This window comes from Aquarana catesbeiana, linkage group LG05, assembly GCF_042186555.1.
Source record: "Aquarana catesbeiana isolate 2022-GZ linkage group LG05, ASM4218655v1, whole genome shotgun sequence".
Lineage (NCBI taxonomy): Eukaryota > Metazoa > Chordata > Amphibia > Anura > Ranidae > Aquarana > Aquarana catesbeiana.
The window spans coordinates 316,708,176-316,719,753 of NC_133328.1; positions in this window are offsets into that span (position 1 = coordinate 316,708,176).

Below are 11,578 nucleotides of genomic sequence, written 5' to 3' on the forward strand. Positions count from 1 at the left end.
ATGATTACATTTGTTTCAATTTTTTTTACAATTTTTGTATTTCTTATTTTTTATAACCTTTTTTTTTTTTGTTTTTTTTTTTAGATATACTGACCAGAACAATACAGCATTATCTTATTAACACTGTACTACTCTGGGGAGGTGATCATAATTTTTTTTTCTTTACACACTTTGATTGCTTATAACTGTGGATTTTACAGTTATAAGCAGTCATTTTTTCTGAATGAAAACTATTTATTCAGTTTTTACTATTGCGATAAGCTGTGACTGGCCATGACTAATCATATGGTACAGATGAGCTGTGATTGGCCCTGTCTGTACCATGTGATCACTGTCACCAATCACTGAGCTCATCACACTAGTACACAATGAAAGACATGAATCAAAGCCTTTCATTGCGTACAGTTGTCATGTGATCTGCTGTGATTGACCAGAGCAATCACATGGCACCGGCAGCGGGCCAGTACAGTGATCTGTCATTAGCTGTGTTCGGAGGACATAGCAGGTGACAGATCACGCCGGAGAGCTGCCTGTGTCCTATGATGTCCTCCCAGGATAATAGGGCTCCTGCTTGACCATTTTTTGACAATTGGCCAGGGGGGGAAGGGGTTAGTGAACATGGAAATCTGTACAAAAACAAAGATTATGAAAATTCTGATTCAGGTTACACTTAAAGCAGTATTAAACCCAAAAGCAAACATTTACTAAATTGCATCTTACCAATTCTTAGATGTGATGGCTGCATTGGTTTTATTTTTTTAGGCTTCCTTTCCTCTATTTTCATCTGATGATCCAGCCAGTAAGCCTATTGTTTTTCAACAGAACAAATTATTGTCCAGATATATCAATAACAGGGATGAGAAAAACAATTTACCACTGACAGGGGTGCTTACAACGATTAGCTTTTATTTTTTATTTTTAAAACCTTTATCCTAAAAGGAAAAAAAAAACAGTTTTCTGTAACTGATTTTAAAGTATTAGCTGGAGTTTGGCGTCAATTTGTAAGTGTATTTGAATCTGCTAGTACATCTAACACTATCCCCCCCCCCCCCCCGAGTGACAATGCTGTTATCTGCTGTACCCCTTTTTCTTATTCATCCAGAGTGAGTGCACTCTAATACAAGAAATGTGGTACTGGCCAGATCACCAGGAGAAAACGGGGGGAAAAAAACGAATGCAGCTGCCACATCTAATGATTGGTAAGCTGCAATATGTTACATTTTTGTTTTGCATACCACGTTAAATACGGTAATAATGCTTTTTATCAAGAAATGATCGCCTTTTTCATTGCTGACTTTATTATACTTAGCAAACTTATTCTGACAATGCATTCAAATTAAATCACCTTAAAAATTCCAATTGAAAATAAAAAAATGTACCCTCGGTGGTATCTGATTAGGGAATATTATATTTCAAAAAGTCTTACTGTCACAGTCTTGCTTTTATGCTGTCCTATCCAATTAATCTCCTAAATTTATGGTAGCCCTAGACAGACAGCTGTGTTACAGGGAATGATGGGCGGTTTGAGACTTGCCTGTCAGCCTATTAGTTGCCTGTCTCTTGCACCCACTGCTTTTTTACTTTCCAACTTAAAGGAAATGTGTCAAGTACTGTGAACAAGTTCCCTTCTTTTTTTTTGTGGAAAATAAGAAATCATTATCCATTGCTGAGACCTTCCTGCATGTCAGAAAATCTCTATGTAATTATGGCTTCCAGTGTACTTTACCTAAGTGCTTGGTATCGCTCTATGTGGTCTGGTTGTCAAAGTCAATGCAACAGATCTGAGCAATTATTTACGCTTTGGGTGATATTGCTTGCTGTTTCAACTGCATGTGTTATTGGAATTATGTGTTGACTTCAACAGGAAATCTTGCAGCATTCAGTTACAAGAAGTAGGAGCAGAGAAAGAGAAGTCTTACCCCCCTTCATGACCAGGCCATTTTTTGCTATATGGCACAGCATGACAATTTAATGATAAAAAATAAAATGTATATCTTTCTTTCCCACAAATAGTGCTTTCTTTTGGTGGTATTTGATCACCACTAGGTTTTTTTATTTTTTGCTCTATAAACAAAAAAAAGACTGACAAATTTAAAAACAATATTTTTTACTTTCTGCTATAAAATGAAAAAAAAAAAAAAAATCTAATTTCTTCATCAATTTAGACCAATATGTATTCTGCTACATATTTTAGGTAAAAAACATCCCAATAACTGTATATATTAATTGGTTTTCAATCTCTCTTTATTAGCTTTTCTCTTTTAAAAACATTTTACAATAACATCTATACATCTTAACACTCTTTAGCATACATGTAATGATATTTTCATATACATACCCATATATAAATACTAAAAACTTGATCATTATCCCTCTGACTCTCTAATTCTATATTCTTACCCGCACCACTTCCACTTAACCGTACATACTCACACACAAAAAAAAAATATATATATATATATATATATATATATATATATATATATATATATATTATATTATATAATATAGTATATATTAATTGGTTTGCTCAAAAGTTATAGCATCTACATACTATGGTATATATACTGAAATTTTTTTTTAATACTGGTAATGGCAGTGATCAGCCAGTTATAGCAGGACTGCAATATTGCCGTGGACAATCTGACACTAACTGAATTTTTTTGGGAACCAGTGACACTAATACAGTGATCAGTGCTAAAAATATACACTGCCACTGTACTAATGTCACTGGCTGGGAAGGAGTTAATATCTAGGGTGATGAAAAGGTTAAATGTGTGCCTAACCAGTGTTTATGTGTCTACTGTGAAGTGCTTTCACTAAGGGAAGTGCTGGTTTTTATTCCCTGCTTTACAGGGAAACAAAAACCAGCACATCCCTGCTGACAGGACAGAGCTCTGTCTGTGTACACAGACAGAGCTCTGTCCTGCCTTCCTCCTTACTGATCAGTAGATGCTGGCAGTCATCCGTTGGCTGGCACCTGCTGATCGGCTTTTGTTGTGACTAATCACAGCACAAGTGGTGCCCCAGCAGCGTGTGCGCGCCCCTTACCTGGAAGTGCTGGATCACGTACAAGGTACTTGAGTCGGCATAGGAGAGAAGCTCTGCCGCTGTATAACTACCGGTATGTTATGTGGTCGGCAAATGGTTAAAAGAGTTGAGTTCTTGAATCGACATAAAAAAATACCAAGAATATAGAAAATATTGATAAAAATATGGATAAAATATTGATAAAAATATGCTCATGTGCTTTTGGCAACAAAAATTATCGTATGGCACCAAGAACAAAAGTAGAGACGCTCACTTTCTAAGAGTGGAGTAAAATGTTTAAGAGGAGCAGGGGGATTAGTCTTGTGCCAGAGAACAATAAAAAAATTCATCCTGGGTTTTTAGAAGGTTAGCTGCTCTACTTTTGTGTTTGGTGCTATAATTGTTAGCGGATCACTGACAACTCAGAGCCAGCACCCATCAGTTGGTGGAGTGGGGATGGACATTCCCCAAAAAACACTCCAGCGCTAAATACAGGGGTTTTCACTTTCGGAGTGCTTCAATGCGCATTGCCTCTTTAGGATGCAGCCCTCCTCAGATTGGGGAATCTTCAACAAACTGGAAAAAAAAACAACACAGGAGGGCGCAAATATGCAAGACAAATGTCACAAACAGATGTGTCCATCATAGGACCAAACCAAATTGAATGGCTGACGTGTTTCAGGGACAGACCCCCTTTGATTAGCTGGACCTGAGAAGGACCTGGCTCCCTGCTGGGACCTGTGATTCTTTGGATTTTGTTTTATTTCTCTTTTTTCCTGTGATGATCTGCAATCAACTGCCGGGCTGGGTGACAGGCTGGATAATATAGATCCTGATAGTCTCCCCAACCTGGTCATCGAGCGCACACAGACCTTAGCTCCGTGCTTGGTTGGCCGCGACAAGCCCCATTCTGGACCGGGGCGGCCAGCGAGTAAAGTCTCACAGGGGCACATATGACCAGACTACTGCCGTCTGGGTCACAGTGCTGCCATGGCCGACAGCCATTCCATCTAGGTGGGAGGTGGATCTGTCTGTGGAGTGCGACCAGCAATCCCTGCAGGAGGGGTAAGTATGGGCTCCACCGGGTCCAGGCACAATGGAGCAGCTGGGTACTCCCTGGGGGGGTCGATTTGGGGAAATGGCTTCCATGCTCTCCCTTTCTCCCCCCCTCTCCTTCCCTCCCCTCCTTCCCGGGGACGCTGTCATTTGCTGGGCGCAGGGAAGGTGTGAGACACCTGCCTGGCTAAGTGGGGTCTCTTCCAGGTGGTCTCCAGGTGTCCTGGTGCAGGGGGGATACAGGGCTCAGGGTCGGCCCAGTCCCCCCGAGGGCCAGTGGCGGACATCCAAAAATTTAGCCCGCGGCTTTTGCGGCCTACCGCGGGCCGCGTGCTCGCGGCGGGTGGTCATAAATTTAGGCCTTGGCTGTTGCAGCCTACCGCGGTCCCCCAAAAAGTTAGCCCGCGTCGTTTACGTGCTCACGGCGGGCGGCAAGAAATTTAGGACGCAGCTTTTGCGTGCTTGTGGCGGGCGGCCAGAAATTTAGGCCGTGCTTTTGCGGCCTACTAGGCCTCGTGGCAGACCCCCTTTTCCTGAGGGGTGGCGCTGCGGGGGTCTGTGCCCCCTGTGAGGGGCTCCAGTTTGTGCCCTGTGAGAGGCCACGGCTTGTGCCCTGTGAGGGGCCACGGTTTGTGCCCCTGTGAGGGGCCAAGGTTTGGGCCCCTGTGAGGGGCCCCTGGTCTTTGTCCCCTGGGAGGCCTGTGTCCCCTGTGAAGGGCTCCAGTCTGTGCCCTGTGAGGGGCCACGGCTTGTGCCCCTGTGAGGGGCCACGGTTTGGGCCCCTGTGAGGGGCCTGGTCAATGCACACTGTGAGGGGCCCCCGGGTCTGTGTCCCCTGTGAGGGGCCCCTGGGTCTGTGTCCCCTGTGAGGGGACCCGGGTCTGTCTCCCCTGTGAGGGGACCCAGATTTGTGCCCCTGTGTGGGGACCCGGTGCTGTGGAGGGGCTTCGGTCTGTGCGTCCTATGTGGGGCTTCGGACGAGGGGCGCTGGTTTTCGCACTTATTGTCTGTGCGGGAACCTTTTCAAGATGGTGCAGCGGTGGCTGTGGCGGAGGGCCGGTATCCCTTTGGATAAATGGTTTGGCACGGTGAACGTGTTTCCTTCTTTCTCTTATTCTGACAAATTTGTTCATGAGGACTGGGAGTGTCCAAATTGTCTTTGGTGTTTCCAAGAACACTTGCTGTAAGGTACCCCTTTGGGGAGTCCCTCCTTCAGTAGTGGACTGTTCCACCAGTAGTGGGCCCCCCTGTCTCTAGGCTGCTCAAGGCAACCATGGGTCCAATAGAGGAATCTCTGGCTTCTAAAAGGTCCAGCTGACATGTCTGGAGGGGGAGCAGAGTCCCCCTGTCCTTGCTGCATTGGAGGACCTGTTGGTCCAGGTGCTGCAGTTGTCCGCTAGGTCGCTTGGCTGCAGTTACCCTGGTTGCTGAGTTCTCTGTTTCCTCAGGTGGCCGAGATGTGTATTTTGGGGGGCGATCCTGAATGGCAGTATGTCGAGTCTTAATCTTGTCCGGTTACAGGATAGTTTTCCGGCTGTGTTCCTCCAAAGAGTTTTTGCTTCCAAGGGGTTTGTCGCCAGACTGCTGGCTGTTCTCCACAGGGGGCTGTGCAAGCCCTGTTGCTGTAGAGGATGTTCCCGCGCTGAGAACGGTTTCAGGGGCTTTTTTCAAACCTGTTCAGTCTACAGGATGGAGGGCATGGTACATGCCTTATGGGGGTACAGTAGTTCATGATGGAGTCCGTCCGCACAGCTGTGGGTGCGAAGCATTAGGAGCGTGTGGTGTTGCCCCTTTGAGTCTGGCCAGAACTCCTCTGGGATTTACGAGGTGCTGGCCCTGGATCTGGCGTGGTTACGTCGGTGGGGATTTGCGATCCTGGGCTGCCTGGACGATCTACTTCTCCGACTCCTCGACTACTCTAAGGAGCACCGTAATTCTTATACAAACCTTGACTGATTTCAGTTGAAGGCTGTACTATCGGATGTCTGCTTGGTTCTGTCAGATCGTTGGATTATCTGAGCCTGACCCGGGCTTCAGCTCTGGCCAGCGTGTTTCTTCTCCCAGACAATACTCCGGAATTGGCATGCTGCGTTTTTTTCATTTACTGTCCGGCAGGTGGGCTCCTCTGCGGATTTGCATGTGGGTTGGGTCCGATGTTATCTATTTTTTTGAGGCGATTCCATTTGCATAGTTCCATGCAAGTTCCCTTAGGGGAGATGCTGGCATAATGGAACGAATACCCAGGGTCTCTGGACAATCGTATTTCGATGGAGTCAGGAAACCAGAGTTTTCCCTAGTCTGGTGGCTTCGCTATCCGGTTCTTCGGTGGGGTAAATCCTTGCTCCCCTTGTATTGAACAGGGTGACCACCAATGCCAGTCTGTCCGGGTGGGGAGAGGTCCTAGGACTGAGCTCTGCTCAGGGTTGTTGGACGTTGGTGAAATCCGGACTACCGAGAAATATCTTGGAACTTCATGCGAACAGACTAGTCTGGATCATGGAAGGGTCGACTTCAGGGGCTCCCGGTATGGTTCCAGTCGGGCGAGGCAATAGCGGTGGCTTATGTCCTTCGCCAGGGCAGACCAAGATAGGCTGTTGGCGGCCCTGGCTTTTGCCAGTATCCTCCAGTGGGAGGTCCTTTCTGGCATACACATTTCAGGAGTAGAATACTGTAAAACGGATACATTAGTTGGTTACGGTTGGATCACAGGGTGGGCCCTTCACGGGGCTGTGTTTCATCGTATTTGTCTCCGCTGGGGCAGGCCTGAGGTAGCGTCCTGGCTCAACAGGACGGAACTGAGGTTTCTGGCAAGGTCACGGGAGCTTAGCTTCTGGCGACTCTAGTGACCCACGTTTGCTCTATGCCTTTCCTTCTCTCCAGCCTTTGCGGTGTCTTTTTTGCAGGATCACGGCTGCAGTGATTCCCAGTCATTCTATTGGATCTGGTTGGGTCCCGGTGGTCTGGGTACGCCGACCAGGTGCGCCCGGCCGCCGTTTTCCTTGGCAACTACCTCTCAGGAAGGACCTACTGTCTCATTGACCGTTATTCCATCCTGTTTTTAGAGTCGCTGGTTTTTAACGGCCCGGCTGTGATGAGCCAGGTGCTGCGGTTTCCAACACTGTTGATGGGGGGATAGAAGAAATGGGCCTTGAGTACCATCGAGGCCCAGGGGTCAGCCTGGGTGGTCTTCTTCAGCATCTCCTGGTCTCACACTTCCTGGTGCGTACCTTTTTATTCCAGGGGTTAGGCATCTGTTTCCACCAGTGCGGTTCTTTTACTGCCGTGGGATCTGAACTTGGTAATTTCGGTTCTCCAGAAGCCTCTCTATTTCTCTTTCAAGATATTCGAGAGATTCCATTACTTGCCTTGGTGGAAGGTGGTCTCTTGGTGGCTATCACTTCCGCTCACAGGGTGTCAAAAAGGGGGGCGTTATCTTGTCGTTCACCTTACCCAGGTTAAGGTGGTGCTTTGCCCCTTTTTACAGGGTTCCGTCCTTGGATTTCTTTTTGAATAAGGACATTGTGTTGCTTTTCTTGTGTCTCTGGTCAGCACTTTCCAAGGCATTTGCCTTATCTGCCTTTATGGGCTATTGGCGGATGGGCCAAGAAAGGGGCGTTCTGTTTTTTATCTGCAACCCTTCTCTGGATGGAGGGCTATCCTGTCAAGAATCGGGTGCCTCTTTTCCTGTTACGGTGCTTTCTTCTCGGGTGCTTAGGCCTTCTTGGGCCTTCGGTCATCATGCGTCCGTTGTGCAGGTTTGCAAGGCGACCAATGGTCATCAATTTACATGTTCACAAGTCTACGAAGTGAACGGGTTGGCATCTGCGGATGCCTCTTTTGGCCGCAAGTTTTTTGCAGGCCGCTGGTTAGAGGGTCTATTCCCTCCTTAAAGGGGTATCGTTCAGGTTGGGTTCCAGCGTGTCCTGGGTAAAGTTCCTGTTACCTGGTTGGCTCTTGTATTAGCCTTGGGATTTTTCGATCTCCCAACCCTCATGTTGGCACTGCTTTGGGATTTCCCTATCGTTATGATGGCTGTGTCTGTCAATGATCAAATGAGAAAATAGGATTTTTTACTTACCGTAAAATCCATTTCTCTGAGTTCATTGACAGACACAGCATCCACCCTTCTATGGAGTTTTTTTGATACTTCTATTACTGCTTGCTATTAAACTGAATACCTAGAGCAGGGAGGGGGTTATATAGTAGCTAAGGACGACCCATGGGCACAGCCAGGTGCTCGTTTTGCTTTTTTGTTCTGCCTAGTCCCACTCCTAATAGAAGCGATGTAACCCTATCGTTATGAAGGCTGTGTCTGTCAATGAACTCAGAGAAATGGATTTTACGGTAAGTAAAAAATCTTATTTTTCAGCTTTCGGTGCTCTCACATGTTGAATGACAATTCCTCAGTCATGCAACACTGTACGTATATGAAATTTTTATCCTTTTTTCGCACAAATAGAGCTTTCTTTTGGTGGTATTTAATCACCGCTGGGTTTTTTATTTTTTGTGCTATAAAAGAAAAAAGACCGAAAGTTCTGTAAAAAATTCATTTTTCTTTGTTTCTGTTAAAAATTTTGCAAATTAGTAATTTTACTTCATAAATTTTGGCCAAAATTTATACTGCTACATATCTTTGGTAAAAATAACCCAAATTGGTGTATATCATTTTGTCTTTGTGAAGGTTATAGAGTCCACAAGCTATGGTGCCAATCTCTTGAGACCCTAACAAGCCAGGAAAGTACAAATACCCCCCAAATGACCCCTTTTTGGAAAGTAGACATTCCAAGGTATTTAGTAAGAGGCATGGTGAGTTTTTTGAAGTTGTAATTTTTTCCCACAATTCCTTGCAAAATCAAGATTTTTTTTCTTTTTTTTTACAAAATTAGAGTGTTTAGGCAAGTCCGTCATAACTCCGTCGAAAGTCCGTCGGAAAGACAGTCGGACCTTTGATGCTGAAAAGTCCGCTCGTGTGTACACGGCATAAGAGTTGCTTATTTAGATTTCCCTCCTCTGGTTATTTGGAATATGATCAAGTGTCAAAAATCGCACCTTAGGAGTGCGATCATGATGTACTGTACAGCTATGTCTGCCTAGGGGGAGGCCAGGGTCTCTCTTTTTAATGCTAACATGTCTGTAAATTCTTCGCCAAAATTCTAATTTGGTTTTACCCACATAATAATAAAATAATAAATAAAATTAAAGTCACATGGTTGTTAAACAGGAGAGGAGTACCTTTTGGCTATAGAGTAAGGGCCCTTTCACACGGGCGGTCTGATTAGGTCCACCTGTCAGTTTTTCAGACCTGATCAGACGCTTCATTTACTCCTATGGGACAGCGGATGTTAGCGGTGACATGGCCGCTGACAACTGCTGCTATCCGATCCTGTCCGCCAAACCCCGTCGGATGGTGGTCCTATTTTCCATTCATCTGGCCGATCGAATCTGAAGAAAACGGACAGGCAGTCTGTTTTAATCCGATCTCCCCATAGAGGAGAGTGGGACTCTAATAGGTCCGTCTCAACACAGTGAGCAGAGACGGACCTGTCATCCGCCTACTCAGTGGGGATCAGCAGATCGATCCCCGCCGAGAAAACGGAGTCCGCCAAATGGATCCGCCCCATGTGAAAGGGGCCTAAGAGAGTGTAAGAGAGCTGGTTGTAGAGAACTGGAAACATTCGGATAGGAAGAATGGTATATTTGCCTGAAGTCTGCAAACTTTGTGGCAAACGGCATTCAAGTCTATAAGGGGTGTAATATGGAGGAGCCTGATATCACCAGCCATCTGCGTGCTGTAAGAGGCGTAAATAGGCAAAACAAAGTAGCTTCCTTCAACATAAACAAAAACAAATAGTCCACACAATTGTGGTTCAAAAAAAGAAAAGATTTGGCTCACCTCCAGCATAAACCCTGTCCCATATAGGGTTTAAAGTTCCCACCTGCCTCAGAGATCAGACAAGGGCCACAGGAGCCCATAGCAGTGACTCAGCAACAAACTATTCCACAGTCCTCACACAACTGTGTCTCCGGCTCTACTCAACACCCCACGGGCACCCGCTGACTGCTTCCTGGCCTTTTCAGCGCTCTCCCACAGGCATTTTAACTCTTTAAGGACCAACGTCCCTGTAAACAGAGTTGGAGGCTCTCTCTAAACCTGAAAATTTTGAGTCCCATTTGAAGACCTAACAATCCTGGGAAAACTGTAAATGAACTTTCCCCTTTATCCTGATCACCCCAGAACCCCTCACCCTGCATGGGTGAGAATCCCTGAACTGGGCTTCTTTTCATCCCCCTTAAAACTACCACAAACTATATAATGGAGACACATATATCCCATCCAGGACCCATCCCTGATGCCCTGTACAGTGACTAATCTTGTTATTTTATTCTCCACATTTGTAATACATAAATAAGCAAGCTATTGTAAAACAAAAGGCATAGGAAGCCAGGCACTGTCATGCTGGATATGTACCAAATCCAATGAAAAATACATATTTTTAATTAAATATTTAATAAGAAAAAGGGTATTCGCTTTGAACCTGTAGTTGCAGCGAACTTGAACCTCGTCTCTTTTGGCAGTATTCAGTTTTTTTTTTTTACATTTTAGGGTGGGGACTTACCAGCGGCACTTTGTTGCTTCTCTATAGGAATACCACTTTTATCTTAAATAACTTAAATTCTTAAATTCTGAATCTGTACCTGTGAATGTTGTTAAAAGCTGTTTTATGTAAAACTACTTGTAATTTGCTTTTTACTGGTCCCTCTGATTTTGCAAACAAACAACTGTTGTTTCCTTATACAGCCAAGAAAGGGATAGTGTTGCTGTGCATTGGTCAAGAGTTGTAAGAATGAAATCTGAACACTTAAAAACCTTCATCTGGTTTGCTGGTTTCAATTTATTTCTGTGGTGCATGATGTCACTTAAATCCATAAATTGCATCATAATTTTGCTATTTACAGCTGGTTAGTTTTCTTGTATCCTAAAATTCAAATGTCTGTTTTTATTCAAAAAGTCTACATCTAGACAGAGCCAGTTACCTTAGCAAAAGAAATCTTCTTTTAGAAATCTGTCCAGTAGGCAAATTGTTTGCATCTTCAAGGTTGCACATGTGATCACTGTGTATCAAAGGCATTGTTTTACTTCATCTCTTTATGTTTTTTTTCTGAATATTTATATGAATTTTTATTTGCAGCATAAAAAAATTTGCAGCTTTACAATTGGCAGTGGTAGGTTTGGGGATTTCACTTAGACTAATAAAATGAAGAGCAGGTAAAGTTCAGCCTTTTATTCCAAAAGCACTGGGAATAACATTTTTATTTGATGAGATTAACTAGCTCAAATGCCTATTGTTGAGATTGGCCAGACCACTTCATAATATGGAAATAACAATCCCTACTTGGATTTAGATATTTCTTATTTTTTTTCACTACATTTTTCAAATGGTAAGTGGGGTTTGGGTAGTCTTGGAAGGAAAAGGCTTGGGGCCTAATTTGG